The following is a 15835-nucleotide window of genomic DNA, read 5'->3' on the forward strand; positions in this document are numbered from 1 at the left end:
TCCAAATCATTCATGTAAATGACAAAAAGTAGAGGGCCCAGCACTGATCCTTGTGGCACTCCACTGGTCACAGGCCTCTAGTCTGATAAACAACCCTCCACCACCACCCTCTGTCTTTTACCTTTGAGCCAATTCTGTATCCAAATGGCTAGTTCTCCCTGTATTCCCTGAGATCTAACCTTGCTAATCAGTCTCCCATGGGGAACCTTGTCGAATGCCTTACTGAAGTCCATATAGATCACATCTACTGCTCTGTTCTCATCAATCTTCTTTGTTACTTCTTCAAAAAACTCAATCAGGTTTGTGAAACATGATTTCCCACGCACAAAGCCATGCTGACTATCCCTAATCAGTCCTTGCCTTTCCAAATACATGTACATCCTGTCCCTCAGGATTCCCTCCAACAACTTGCCCACCACCGAGGTCAGGCTCACCGGTCTATAGTTCCCTAGCTTGTCCTTATCACCCTTCTTAAACAGTGGCACCACGTTTGCCAACCTCCAGTCTTCCAGCACCTCACCTGTGACTACTGATGATACAAATATCTCAGCAAGAGGCCCAGCAATCACTTCTCTAGCTTCCCACAGAAGAATGGTGAGGATGTTCTGTATCTAATCCACTTGGCTCGAAGCAGAGAATGATGTGTATATTTAATCCTGTGTGATTTTACTTTTAGTTAATACAATACCTTACCATATAGCAATTCAAAATTTATCTACTTAAGGTGGTCAAAAAATCTCAAAACATGACAAAGACTACTCAAGTTATGTAGAATTAGCCTTCAGTAGATGCCAGCAATACTGATGGAGTGTTCTTCAGCTTATGTGTTAAACTGCAGCCCTTTCATTTATTTTGAGAGTTTAAATATAAAAATATAAGAACTAGGAGTAGGAGAAGGCAATTCTGCCCTTCAAGCCTGCTTCATTATTTAATATAATCATGGCTGATCTCATCTAGGCTCAAATCCAATTTCTTGCCCACTCCCTATGTTCTTTACCACATTACTAATTAAAAATCTGTTTACCTTCTCCTTAAATTTATTCAGTGTATTGGTGCCCACAATGCCCGGGGGTAGTGAATTGTACAGATTCATGACCTTTTGTGAGAACTAATTCCTCCTCATGTCTATTTTAAATTTGCCACCCCTTAGCTTAAAACTATGACCACTCACTCTAGAATGCCTCACAAATGGAACCATCTGCTGTATGTCTATTTTATCATACTCTTTAGAATCTTATATATCTTTAAGCAAGGGAAGCAAGAGAGGAAATTGCAGTACCGTTGGCAATGATCTTCTCGTCTTCACTGGCAACGGGGGTGGTACCAGGGGACTGGAGAGTAGCGAATGTTGTGCCCCTGTTCAAAAAAGGGAATAGGGATAACCCCGGGAATTACAGGCCAGTTAGTCTTACTTCTGTGGTAGGCAAAGTAATGGAAAGGGTACTGAGGGATAGGATTTACGAGTATCTGGAACGGCACTGCTTGATTAGGGACAGCCAGCACGGATTTGTGAAGGGTAGGTCTTGCCTTACAAGTCTTATTGAATTCTTCGAGGAGGTGACCAAGCATGTGGATGAGGGTAGAGCAGTGGATGTAGTGTACATGGATTTTAGTAAGGCATTTGATAAGGTTCCCCATGGTAGGCTTATGCGGAAAGTCAGGAGGCATGGGATAGAGGGAAATTTGGCCAATTGGATAGAAAACTGGCTAACCGGTCGAAGTCAGAGAGTGGTAGTAGATGGTAAATATTCAGCATGGAGTCCAGTTACAAGTGGAGTTCCGCAGGGATCAGTTCTGGGTCCTCTGCTGTTTGTAATTTTTATTAATGACTTAGATGAGGGAGTCGAAGGGTGGGTCAGTAAATTTGCAGATGATACGAAGATAGGTGGAGTTGTGGACAGTGAGGAGGGCTGTTGTCGGCTGCAGAGGGACTTAGATATGATGCAGAGCTGGGCTGAGGAGTGGCAGATGGAGTTCAACCCTGCCAAGTGTGAAGTTGTCCATTTTGGAAGAACAAATAAGAATGCGGAATACAGGGTTAATGGTAGGGTTCTTGGTCAGGTGGAGGAACAGAGGGATCTTGGGGTCTATGTACATAGATCTTTGAAGGTTGCCACTCAGGTGGATAGAGTTTGTAAGAAGGCCTATGGAGTATTATCGTTCATTAGCAGAGGGATTGAATTCAAGAGTCGTGAGGTGATGTTGCAGCTGTACAGGACTTTGGTTAGGCCACATTTGGAGTACTGTGTGCAGTTCTGGTCGCCTCACTTTAGGAAAGATGTGGAAGCTTTGGAGAGGGTGCAGAGAAGATTTACCAGAATGTTGCCTGGAATGGAGTGTAGGTCGTACGAGGATAGGTTGAGAGTTCTCGGCCTTTTCTCGTTGGAACGGCGAAGGATGAGGGGTGACTTGATAGAGGTTTATAAGATGATCAGAGGAATAGATAGAGTAGACAGTCAGAAACTTTTTCCCCGGGTACAACAGAGTGTTACAAGGGGACATAAATTTAAGGTGAAGGGTGGAAGGTATAGGGGAGATGTCAGGGGTGGGTTCTTCACCCAGAGAGTGGTGGGGGCATGGAATGCGCTGCCCGTGGGAGTGGTAGAGTCAGATTCATTGGCGACCTTTAAGCGGCATTTGGATAGGTACATGGATGGGTGCTTAATCTAGGATAGAAGTTCGGCACAACATCGTGGGCCGAAGGGCCTGTTCTGTGCTGTATTGTTCTATTGTTCTATTGTTCTTTAACAATTAGATCTCTCGCCTTTCTAAACTTTAATGAGAATCGGCCTAAACTGTTCAATCTCCTCCGAAGACAAGCTTTTCATTTCTAAAGAATCAATTTTGTAGTGAACTTAAAGATGCTGATCAAGGATAATTGAAGAAAAGCCAGGAAATCCTATTGTTTTTGCCAACCCACTCCTCTCTGACTAACAGCATCAATAATAGATTAACTGCACATTCATGCTACTGTTGTAGTTTTCTGATAGCTTGTTGTCACATTGGCTGTGTAGCAACAGTGACTACAGTGCAAAATAACACAAAGTTCATGAAATACTTTGGGACATTCCTGTGAGGTATGATTAAGTGCTATATTACTTCAAGTTCCTTCTTGCTTGCATGATCCCTCAATATGGGTTCAACCATATAAAGCACTTATTTATCTTCATTCACCTAAATACAGGTCAGTCTGGCATAGATAGCCCTTGCAGTAAAAGGTGCTTTCTGAGATTAATCCTGATTTTGTTTTTCACTACTAATGCCCCTTGCATAATTATTGTGGTAACTTGAAATCATACTCTTGATCAACTTTCTCTATTCTACTCAGTATCTGAAATTGCTACCTTAAGTCCACTCCAATTTAGCTCCTGTCAACACTGAAGAAGTTGAGCTTGTCTAATCTTTCCGCAGTTTTCTGCCATTGAGGGTAGGTCTTGCAAACTTTTACTGCATGCTTTACAGTGCCTAGATCTTTCCCTTTCAGTGACCAGACCAGAATGCAGCACTTACAATCATCCTAATGAGGACACCACAGAGCTTTGCTATGGCAGCCTCAGATTTATCTTCTGCTGTGTTGATAATATTGTGTAGCATTCTGTTTTACTGTTGGTATTTTAAGGCAGTGTTTAATTCATTCCATACATTGATTAAATCTATGTCAGCTGTAAGAACCACTTGTGAAAATGTTTCAAGGAATTGAAATTCTTTCAAACTTCTCGGGTTCTAAACTGAAACATCATAAAATTTATATTATGAACAGTTTTATGATATTTACAGTTGGTGAAAAGTAACTTGTACCTGACTAATATGGACCAGCAGTTTAAGTCCTACCACACCAGCCCCCACTCACTAACCATTCAAGCACATAATTATATCAAATTTTGTTACAGTCTTTGTTTGATAAATTTAAAGTAATTAGGACCACAAATGAATTAAATCATTTTGCTGTAACTGTTCAATTTGCCTTCCCAACAGGACTGCAAATTTAATAGACAAACAGTAAGTCAAAACTACATAATCATACAGAAATTAATAACATAGTCTGAATATCTAAAATTGACTGGCAATACCAGTCAATAGTTACTCTTTGCAATCACTCAGTAGAATTCTGTAAACTCACTTTTAAGGCACTCGGATTGTGGGATGAATAGTTCATAAAAACTGCTGGTCCAAAGCAAAAATCAATAGCGCCAACATTTTAAGAACTAAAAACTTCTCACCTTTTAACGCACTGATATCTACTGAAGCCTAGACAAGAAGCCTGTTGTTGTGCGCAAAAGCCAAATACAGTGAATGTGGATCAGCGCTAGAATATATTCACTGATCCAATGGCCAGTTCAACTTCGACTGTCACTGGTCCAATGCCAAATTCACTAGCTTCTAACAGACCACTGTTAATTCTAAGCACTGTTAAAGGCATAGATAGCTTTTACCATCAGTCAAAAATTTATTTTACCGGAATTTGTCATTCCATAATTTTTATTGCAACAACTGTATCTTCAGTCTATAATGTGACTAATCAATCTGCAGCAGTTGTCAAAATCTTGATCAGTTGAATTTCAGTTAGCAAAATGATATTGCTATACCCATTCAGTTGAAATGGTACAAAAAATTTAAAAATGCTGTTATTTTAATTGGTGAAAAGTTGATTTCAATCAGAAATTGAATTCAATCAATGGATTAAAATAATGGATTTTGTAACATATGTATTTGCAAATAATGTTATTTGTTCTATCTGGTGTATAATCAAATCTCACAAAATAGATATACTGTGGGTTACCAGTATGTAAAAGTATAACTCGGCTTTTAGAAATTCCTTCCTTCGCTATTTCAGTCAAATGTTCAATTTAAATAAATTGGGAACTTAATGAAAATATCATAGGAAGGCATTTCTGGCAGATTCATTAAACTTTCATATGCTATTATCTCAGTGAAATTTCAGTGCCAATACATTACAAAATATTTTAGATTTTTAATTATAAATGTAAGTAACATTGTGAAAACTCTAAATTGACACTTCTGAACAAGTTATACAGAATATGAAGTGCTTTCAGGGTGCATTACGTGACTCGGTTGTCATTCAAAAAGAACCATCGAGTCACACCAAGCTCTTAATTGTAAGTCTACAGGACAAACAGCTGCGTAGATTTGATTTGCTCAATGCCTTATTTTTCAATGCATTATTACATCCTGTTGTGTATCTACAGTGGAAACTCAATTATCTGAACGAGATGGGCGGGCACTGTTTCGTTCGTATAATCGATTATTCGGAAAATCGATAAAATGCCTTTCCGCTGGGGCTCGGAGTTTTAAAGTCTGCTCCTCGTTCAGGAGACTAGCAGCAGCACACCGTGTGCAAGGCTCCGCCCCCAACACTGCCCCTACCGTCCAACACCGCTCCCCCCCGACCCCCCACCCCCATCTAACACTATCCCCCACCCCCCAGCACAAAGCGTGCAAGCCCCCGTACCCAACACCGCCCTCTGCCCGCACCCCGCCCAGTACAATCCTGTCCCATACCCAGTACAACCCCGCCCCCTCAACCCGGTTCAACCCTGCCCTCCGCCCCCAACCGGTCTAAACCCACCCCCCCGCCCCCAACCCAGTCCCCAGCACTGAGCGCACGAGACTCCACCCCCAACACCGCCCCCGCCACCCTCCTCTGTCCACCGCCTGCCCCTCTCTGGGGCATCTGGACTGCACACCAACAACAAGACTGCTGCTGCTGCAGCTGCCTTTGTTGGGTAAGTCTCCAAATAGCACACAGACATAGCCACGGCCACACACCTTTACAGTACACCCCTCTGTAGAACTCCAGGAAATGTGTGGGGAGAGAGAGGGGGGGTGGGAGATCAGTTATTTGGAGACGGTGCCTGTTTAATCACTGCAACAAAAGACACAATCACTGTTGGAAACACATCTTTGATGTAATGTTTCCATCAGCACCTCGAGATCTCCTTCGGATAATCCAATTTTTGGATAATTGAGGTTCCCCTGTATTTAATGCTACTCATTGACTAATCATCTGAACTCTATTTAATGACTATGGCCTGTGGGGATTTATAACTACAGAACAGTCGGCAAATTGACTCAATGTGAAAGTAGGTAAATTTTAGTGTGAAATGGCTTGTGTCGTGTGTCTATCACAGCGGGATTGGCAAAAGTGGCCAAACTTGTCATTATGTTTTCATAAAATAATATCTTTCAACATGAAAACAATGTAGCAAAGTTAAAGTATGTGGAGCTGGACTTAAACAAGCTTCTAAAATTCTGGTAGGAGCAAGGATAATAGACACTCAAACTAAGCCTGTTAAGCATTGGGTCACAGGATTTCTGCTTTCAGTGATAGTCCTTTGCAAATAAACCATAAGTAATGAGTCTAAACAAAGCAGGATTATATTTTCTGCTCCTTCCTCAGATAAAATTGTGCTTCATTATATATTTAAGGGTCTTGCAAATAACTGTAATTCTAAAACGTTTATTGTCTTAGTCGTTATCACATTTCATTAATTAATGTTCCTTTGGAAATTATGACTGCTTGTATTTCACTAAGTTGTATCCTTATCAATACTATTGGTACAAAGAAGTGAGAATAGCTGAACAGTCATACGTGTATGTACATCACATAGAAAATACTATTTTATAATAGTGACCCTGTGAAAACCAGCCTTGTACTGTTGCAAAATAGCATGCTTTGTTTTGAAAACTTTTGACTTCAAAACTAAATTCCTTGGAGCTCAAATTTGATTAGCAGCTTCAAAAATGTCACATGCAAAATAGCAATGATTAGCTTGAATGTAAAGCCCTTACCTTTACCAGTATATTCGATGTTCATATCTGACTCATCAATATTCTCTAAATTATTCAGTTTTTCACTCTTTGTTAATTTCTGATTGCCGTTTTCGTAAGATTTTGACTGGTTGACTGTGACAAGTTTCTCAACATTCTTCATCTTTGTCTGTTTCAAAAAGAACACAAAATGTTATTTTAAATATGATGATGGAGACAGTAAAAACTGAAAGAACTATGGATGCTGTAAATGAGAGTTAATGTTTTGGGTCAAGTGACTCTTCTTCAGAACCACGTTCTGAGGAAGGGTCACTTGATCCAAAATGTTAACTCTGATTTCTCTCCATAGATGCTGCCAGACTTGCTGAGCTTTTCCAGCAATTTCTATTTTTGTCTATTAAGGAAACAGTATTCACTGCTCTATACAGGTGGAGTTCAAAAGCATTAAACTCAACTTGTCAATTTTCTAGACTTATACTCTAACTGAATTCTCGTTTCATCATTAAACAAAAGTAACCAATAAACTATTTTAATCAGCCATCATAATACTTTTAAGATGGACTGTATTTGTCCTATTTAACAAATAGGATATTAAATTATTTCAAGTATTAGAACTTCACGTGTATCTTATTAAAATATCAGATAAAGACTCCAACAAAATAATTATTTCTAAACAGTCATACTTATGTTTGAAATCAACAGAATACAAAGAAACTGTGGTTTCTTGCTAACAGTTAGAACCACTGAGAACTCCAAAGTCAAGGTTCCTTCACCTGCTACATAAATACCTGTACATAAAATCTACAACAATTTTGACATTATTTTGTATGAAAATAATCAGATCCCAAATCCAATCAGGAAACCTGAGTAGATTCTTTAGAACAGCCAGAAACTCTTCAAGGATAACTTAAACATGATTCTTTACAGTTGCTTTGAAAATCTGTTTTAAATAAAAGTCAAAGGCAAACTTACCAAAAAAACACAAACACTGAACACTCTAAACCGGTTATGAAAAACAAAACTGTCGATAACTTTCCAAACATCAGCTGATCCTGAAAACTGGGAAATCTTACTGTCTGAGTTTCTGCCATACATAGCGACCACACAATGAAAATGCTGTCCATTCAAAAACATTTGAAAACTTTTTTTCACAGCATCAGAGTGCACAAATGATATCATACCCTAGTGGTGAAGTAACTGAATAGATCCAAATAATAGCTGTAGGGCAGAGGACCAGTACACAGCTATTGTAGTCCTGTTTTACTGTAGACTTTTGATGAGTTAATTCAAAAACATTTTAAGCTGTCAAAACATGAGTGATTTCAGTACTGTAACAGTTTGCTTTCACTTTCAGCATGTACACCAAATCTCACAACATTCAAGTACTTCAGTGACTTTCATTTGGTATTTCAGTTCAACTTAAATTCATTTAAAAGAAATGTACTAATTATCATTTGCAGTTTCAACTACATTTGTCTTCAAGGCTATGAAAATTTTGATATGTAAACTACTCAATTAATCATGCTCTCTCGCAAACAGGACAGCTTTGTAAGGCGATCTCAAATAGAAAATAACAAAATACAAAAAGCTAAAATGAGAGAAGGTTACTCACACAAAAAAAATCCCCTTTTACCCATTACGTTTATTGGTTGGGAAATTTTCTTTAAAAAAGAACCCTCAAATATCTTACAAAATAAATCTGAATAAAGATGAGCAAGTTCTGTTAGCAATGTAGAAATATTTGTGGATTATAAGACCATAAGACATAGGAGCAGAAATTAAGCCATTCAGCCCATTTAGTTTGCTCTGACCAATAGGTTTTTCAATCCCATTTTCATGCTTTCTCCCTGTAACCTTTGATCCCCTTGGCAATTAAGAACTTATCTACCTCTGTTTTATTATATATTCTTTACACAATGAAGGTTTTCCCCTAACCACACGCCACCTTTTACACTTGGCCGATTAATTGACAAGATCCTTTCTGAAATATTAGCTAACTGGATATTTTATCCTTCATGAGACCACAAGAGAGAACTGGAACTTTCGCAAGACTTTAGACCTGGTTGCCAAAAACCTCAATATTGAGGACGTTTTCTTTAAAGCATTTAAAATAGATGTGGAAATGAATATAGAGATCTGGAAAAGGATTCCTGATGCTCAACAGTTACTAGGTTGAAGAACCAGTAATTATATAGTACTTTTATGTTACAGGCATTAACATTGATTCCACATAACAGAGTAGGAGCTCATGATATAGGAGGCAACACACTAGAATAAATAGAGAATTGAGAGCCTGGCACCAATAAAAGTATGCAAAAATAGATCTTTTTCAAATTGACAGGGAGTGACAAATGGGGTCCCACAGGAGTTAGAGCTGGGCCCTCAACATTGTACAATCTATATCAATTATTTAGATGAGGGAACTGAATGCATGGAGGCTAAATTTGCAGATGACACAAACATGGGTAGGAAAGTGTGTTGTGAAGGTGGCAGCCTACCAGAACGAAGTAGATGCGTGAGATGAATGGGCAAAAATCTGGTAGATGGAACGCAATGTGGGAAAATGTGAAGCTATTCACTTTCACAGGAAGAATAGAAAAGTACTACTCAAATGGAGAATGGTTGCAGAATTCCAAGGTGCAGAGGAGTCTAGATGTTCTAGTGCACGAGTCACAATAGATTCAAACGCAGTAACTGCATAAAAAAGGCTAATGTGATGCTAGCAATTATTACAAGAGGAAATGAATATATAAATAAAGATGTAATGTTTGAGGTATATAGGGCAATGTTGGAACCACATCGTGGTTCCTGTGAACAGTTTTGATCTTCTTATTCAAAGCAAGATATACAGTGGAGGCAGTTCAGACTAAGTTTATCAGATTGATATCTTGAATTGCGATGTTGCCTTAGGAGGGAAGACTGGACAACTTGGGTTTGTTATCACTGGACTTTAGAAGAGCAAAGGGTGATTTAATTGAAATTTATAAGGTTCCGAATGGAATTGATAAAGTGAATGTGGAAGGGATGTTTACTGTTGGATGTGCATTCAGAACTAGAGAACACAGTTTTAAGATTAGGGATTGATTGATCTTTTAGGACGGAGATGAGAGAATTTATTTTTCTCTCTCAGAAGGTCACCCGACTTTGGAATTCTGTGCCTCAGAAGGATGTGAAGGCAAGGTGCTTGAATATATTTATGGCTGCTTTTAATGGATTCTTGTTGGGCAAGTGAATCAAAGTTACTGGTGATAGATGGGAATGTGGAATTTACAATACAAACAAATCAGCCATGATTATATTGAATGGTGCAGTACGCTTAAAGGGCTGAATGGCCTACTTCTGCTCCTAATGTACGTATCAAAAAGATATAAAGTTTGATGAGGAAAGTAATACACTGCATCTATATTAATGATTGCTTTTCTTGCATGCCCCTGAAATGAGGAAGTGAATAGCATTGTGCAAGAAATAAATAAGGATATTGATGACAGACTGCAGAGGTTAACCATTCTCTGGTTACTGGCCAGCATGGTATTCAGTTGTACATGAGATAAGCAAAATATAAACATATAATTTGAAGAAGTAAAAACCTCCTAATAGAGTGGGGATCCAAATTGTGGTAATCCACAGTGGCCTTTAAAAACCTGCTGTCTTCTCCCTGAGACTGGGTCTTTTAATGCGTCACCTCCATCGTAACAACTGTTCCTCAATCCCCAACCAATCAACCCTCCTTCCGTGAACCATCACAATATACCCTTTTTCAGAGTCCTGAGCAACTTTATTCAACAAACCATCCAATATCATATACAAACATTAAGTATTCACCATTGAGCATCACTTTTGTGGCTGTGTCTGATGCACTGACTGCAGAATGACTAGTGGAATATTGCTGATTTTCAGTGGGGAATGTGACACACAGGATAACTTTGAACAATTCTTGGGGTCAAAGGTCCAGAATTGGACAGTACTACCTTGGCATAAGCGCTACTATTCTGGGCTGACCAGCTCAAACGCAACAGCAAGAGTGGCAGTGTTTAGAGTAGAAATGGGTTCATTCTGAAAGTGAAGAGAAAGTTTATATTTCATGGATCCACTGGCACTCCCCTGGGAGGGGACTACAACAATGCTAGTAATCTGTTGGAGGACAGAGTATTAGATTGTGAGAGCCTGACAGTCCATTTGAGCATTGAGGTCTGCAGCTATGTTGGAAGGATTCATACTTTGCTTGGCGGCAAACATGAATCTCATGACATCCATCTGAGTTTACAATACAGCATACACAGCTGAGGTTGTACAAGACACTAATGAGGCCTCTTCTGGAGTATTATTAAGACAGACAGGGTTCAGAAGAGATTTACCAGGATGTTGCTGGGTATGGAAGGTTTAAGTTATACAGAAAGGCTAAATAGGCTGGGACCTTTCCTTACTGGAGCGTGGGAGGTTAAGAGGTGACCTTATAGAGGTTTATAAAATCATGAGGGGTATAGACAGGGTTAATGGTAGATATCTTTCCTCTAAGATTTCAAGACGGGGCATATTTTTAAGGTGAGAGGAGAGACATTTGAAAAAGACACGAGGGGCAAATCTTTTACACAGAAGGTGGTTAGTGTGTGGAACGAACTTCCTGAGGAACTGATAGATGCAGGCACAATTACAACATTTCAAAGACACTTAGTTAAGTACATGACTAGGAAAGGTTTGGAGGGTTATGGACCAGGAGCAGGTAGGTGGGAATAGTTTAGTTTGGGATTATGTTCAGCATGGACAGGTAGGACTGAAGGGTCTATTTCCGTGCTGTATGACTCTATGATGGGTGGCTTTTGCATGTGCTGCAATGGAAGCTGAGCCATTGGCCACCAGATGTCATTAATGGGTTTGCAAATGATGTCATGAAGTTGAATTCCAAGTCAGAAAAGGGTGGACCCAAATCTCTGTGTGAAATCCTAGATTACAGCTGAAGTCAATGCTCCTTTACAGTGACAATGGCAATACGCCTGCTAGTTTACTAAGAATCTTGTGCGAACTAAACAGCATTATCCTGCATGTCACCCCACTGACACTCATATTTGGTGCCTTTGCAGCAGATTTCCTCTGCGGTCTCACCCTGTGGAACTGGCATGCAGACTGTCCCTCATCCCTGGTATGCTGCAGCCCATTCATATCCAATTCACATTTGCAGATCCTGTTTATACTACCTTCTAAAGAATGCACAATGTATTTATCAAAGCTGGTGGTTGTGAGTTTCAGATCAAGTGACAGTATCTTTTCTGCATAGAGATGCAGTGTTGCTCTTTCCCCTTTCTCACGAGGCTGCACTCATTAGACAGGCAGCAGATCTTCAGTGTCAGAAAGCATAAATGCAAAATGGAAATGGAGTCTCCAAGAAAATGTGTTTAGATGGAATAAGAGAAATCAGTGCTCGTACCATCTCCAGCTTTCACTTTATGCCAGAAAGCAGGATGAGAACAAAGTTGGATCTCAGAGGAGATATACAGCAGGAATGTGGCATACACTGAATTTTTTCAATAATGCTGGATGCAAAGAGATCTTTCAGCAACATCAACATGTTCAGGATTGCAGAGTAATAACATCGAAATGAAGGCCAGGAGAACTGCTCCAATGTGACCAAACTCAAATGTATTCAAAAGGTGAAGTAATCAAATTCTGCCCATTGGTTCAGATTTCATGAGCTGAAAAATGTGTTGCTGGAAAAGCGCAGCAGGTCAGGCAGCATCCAAGGAGCAGGAGAATCGACGTTTCGGGCATAAGCCCTTCTTCAGATTTCATGATGCTTATATTTTCTAGTAAGGTCACTAAATATAGCAAGCATTGAAGATTGCTATGTGACACCTGAAAGATGGAATTAAATTGAAAGAGCCCCAAAGGAAGAATGCTTTAAATTGCTTATTGTTATTTTTGATTCATTTGATTTTTTTGTTTCTACGTTATGTTTTAGGAATACGGTACCATATATAGAAACAGAAGAGCTGAGAGGATGTGATGGAGCTGTGCAGGAAGTTACTCAGGCTACAGTTAGTGTCTTGCATGCATTTCTGGCCAACATACAGTAGGAAGGATGTGTCTGCACTAGAGGGGGTGCTTGAGGAGATTCACCAACATGGTACCCAGGCTGGAGTGTTTCAGCTACAGAGAGAGTTGAGGTTGTTTTCCTTGGAGCTGCAAAGGCTAAGGGGATCTTGACTTAGATTTATAAAATTATGAGGGATGTCGATATGGAAGATAGGAATAATACATCTCCCCTTAGTATAGGTGTCAATAACCACAGTGCATAAACTTAAGATAAGGGCAGGAGGATTAGAAAAGGTTTGAAGAAAACTTTCTATTGCCCAGAGGATGGTGGGGATCTGGAAAGTACTTCCTGAAAAGGTGACAGAGGTGGGAACCATTACAATATTTAAGAGGTATGGAGATTAACACTTGAAAAGCTATAGCATACAAAACTATGGGCCAAATGATGGAAAATGAGATTAGAGTGGATAGGTGCTTGATGACTGGCATGAACACGATGGGCTGAAGGGCTTCTTTCCATGCTGTAATACTCTATGACCTTAAGTTATAATACTCACCCACTGGACAGTGTAAGCAATAATATTATGTTTGCTTCCTGGAGGAACAGAAGGATAGTGAAGAAAAATGTAGGAAAGACACATATTGGGCTACTTTGGTTTGAACAATGCCAGTGGAAGCTGCCCTTCACAAGGGAAACATTTTGCATTGAATTAACATACATGATGATATGGACTTAAAGACCATGTCAATCAGAAGTGCTACACCAAATCTGACTGCAACAGACACTAGCAAATTTTGAAACTAGCTCATTTCAGATTGCCTCTGAGGACACCAGCAATATTTGCTGATTTGCCATGCATCAAACAAGCCATAGGTACTGTGCTAAATATTACCAAAATACCCACTTCCCTATAGATCTTCACCACTGGTAAAACTGAAGGAGCTGGCGCTGATGAGGAAAACAAAAGGGCCATCACAATCAGAAATGAAACCTTTCTGGACTCGACGAGACCAGATCACTATACAGGATGGCATATTATTATACTGAGCAAGAGTGATGGTTCCGAGCAAAGGTCACTGCCACATACTGGCTGAATTCCACCAGAGTCATCCAAGGGTTTTCAAAATGAAGATGCTGGTGAGAAGTTATGTCTGGTGGCCAGTACTGGATGCTGGTAGGGCAGCGCCCAGAGTGCCAAAATGGGATAAAAATTACTGCCAGTAGCTCCCCCACAATTGTGGAAATGACAGGGTAAACCATTGACTCAGTTACACATCAATTGTGCTGATCCTTTCATGGGCTCTGTGTTCTTAGGCATTGTGGATGCTCATTCAAAATGTTTGGATGTGTACAGACTTGTTCATCAACACACAGGGACAAAGACTGAAAAACTTAAGCATTTTTTGGAATACATGGACTCCCAGAGGTGTTGGTCACAGATAATGGGCCATTAATTACCAACAGGGAATTTCTACTATTTCCTGAAGTCACATGGTATTCGGCGTATCAGGGTAGCTCCATACTATTCATTGTCCAATGGAAGAAAAAACAATCCAAACGTTGAAGTCTATAGCTTCAATCAATACCAAACTGCCCTGGTTTTTGTTTGATTATTGGATCACCCCTTATGCAACTACAGGGATAGATTAGATTAGATTATTTACAGTGTGGAAACCAACAAGTCGACCCAACAAGTCCACACCAACTCTCCGAAGAGCAACCCACCTTGACCTATTCCCCTACATTTACTCCTTCACCTAACACTAATAATTCACCTAACATGCACATTTTTGGACTGTGGGAGGAAACCGGATCACCCAGAGGAAACCCACGCAGACACGGGGAGAATGTGCAAACTCCACACAGACAGTTGCCTGAGGCAGGAATTGAACCCGGGTCTCTGGCGCTGTGAGGCAGCAGTGCTAACCACTGAGCCATCGTGCCACCCATAGCTGTAGCAGAGTTGCTAATGGGGAGAAGATTCTGCACTGAACTAAACTTGATCTTCCTGAACGCGGGGGAGGATGAAATGGTATCAGGAATAACAATGCTGGACACGAGACTCCTCTAAGCAGGAGAGGCAGCTTATTTTAGGGGACGAAGATTGTTGTCAAAACCATGGGAATGGCGCTGCATGGATAAGAGGCATGGTTAACAGGAGATCAGGTCCTATGATGTACAAAGTCCAGGTAGGTGACGCAGTCCTGAACAAGCATGTAGAACACATGAAAGTTGCAAGCTTGCAAACAAGGCAGGAGCAAAATATACCCGGCCCCTCAGACCATCTGGCAAGGGTATTGGAACCCGTGGTTTCTCCCACTCTGCTTAGCATTGAAGAAAACTCTGAGGACAAAATGGACATGGCAGATATCACAACCTTGTAGTGATTGGAACAAGGTCAGTCAGGGCACTCATAGAATAAGACTGCCCTGACTGGGGCTGTTAATCTGGTGCAATCACGGAATCCTGGCTGACAGATATAAACAGGAGTGTCAGGGGTTCTGTTCACCTTTCTGAGCTAGCTGGATCAATGTCATTTCTATGCAGGTGTAAAAAAAGGCTATCTTGGCGATGGAATACCGACCTTCACGGAGTTATTTCATTTTAAACATTAAAATAATTGTAATTAAAAACAAAACGTAAAGTAATCTATGCTCTGATATTATTTAAAATATAGTTGAAATACTGAAAGGTCACATTTCCTGGCCCAAAGACATAGGCTATGGTCAGTTTTAGGTGAGGAATTATTTTGCATTGAAGACTAATGAAGATAAATAATTGATCGACGATACTTCGACATAATAAGTATGTAAAATTCATACATTCTCAGTCTTCTTTTAAGGCAGATAATTTTCAACCAGATCATGGATGCTTCTGGTTTAAAAAGTGAAGTCTGGAATTGAACCTTCCCCTTTGAGACGGAAACTGAGAGTCAGGACGGCTCTCCCGATGTTGTGATCCCACCTTGTATTCTGCAGTGCCAATGCTGTTTGCTTCATTAGGTGACAGGGATAGGAT

At 40.1% G+C, this 15835-nt stretch overlaps 1 long non-coding RNA gene across 1 annotated transcript in view; it reads right to left on the reverse strand.

Moving 5' to 3' along the window:
- Positions 1-6816: 6816 nt before the first annotated feature.
- The window catches only part of LOC140463226 (uncharacterized), a 30676-nt gene continuing 21657 nt past the window's right edge, over positions 6817-15835 (reverse strand). The window contains exon 3 of the long non-coding RNA XR_011954638.1: positions 6817-6958. This is a non-coding gene — a long non-coding RNA (uncharacterized lncRNA). The remainder of the gene's footprint in view (positions 6959-15835) is intronic.

The sequence above is a fragment of the Chiloscyllium punctatum genome, chromosome 37, assembly GCF_047496795.1.
Source record: "Chiloscyllium punctatum isolate Juve2018m chromosome 37, sChiPun1.3, whole genome shotgun sequence".
NCBI lineage: Eukaryota > Metazoa > Chordata > Chondrichthyes > Orectolobiformes > Hemiscylliidae > Chiloscyllium > Chiloscyllium punctatum.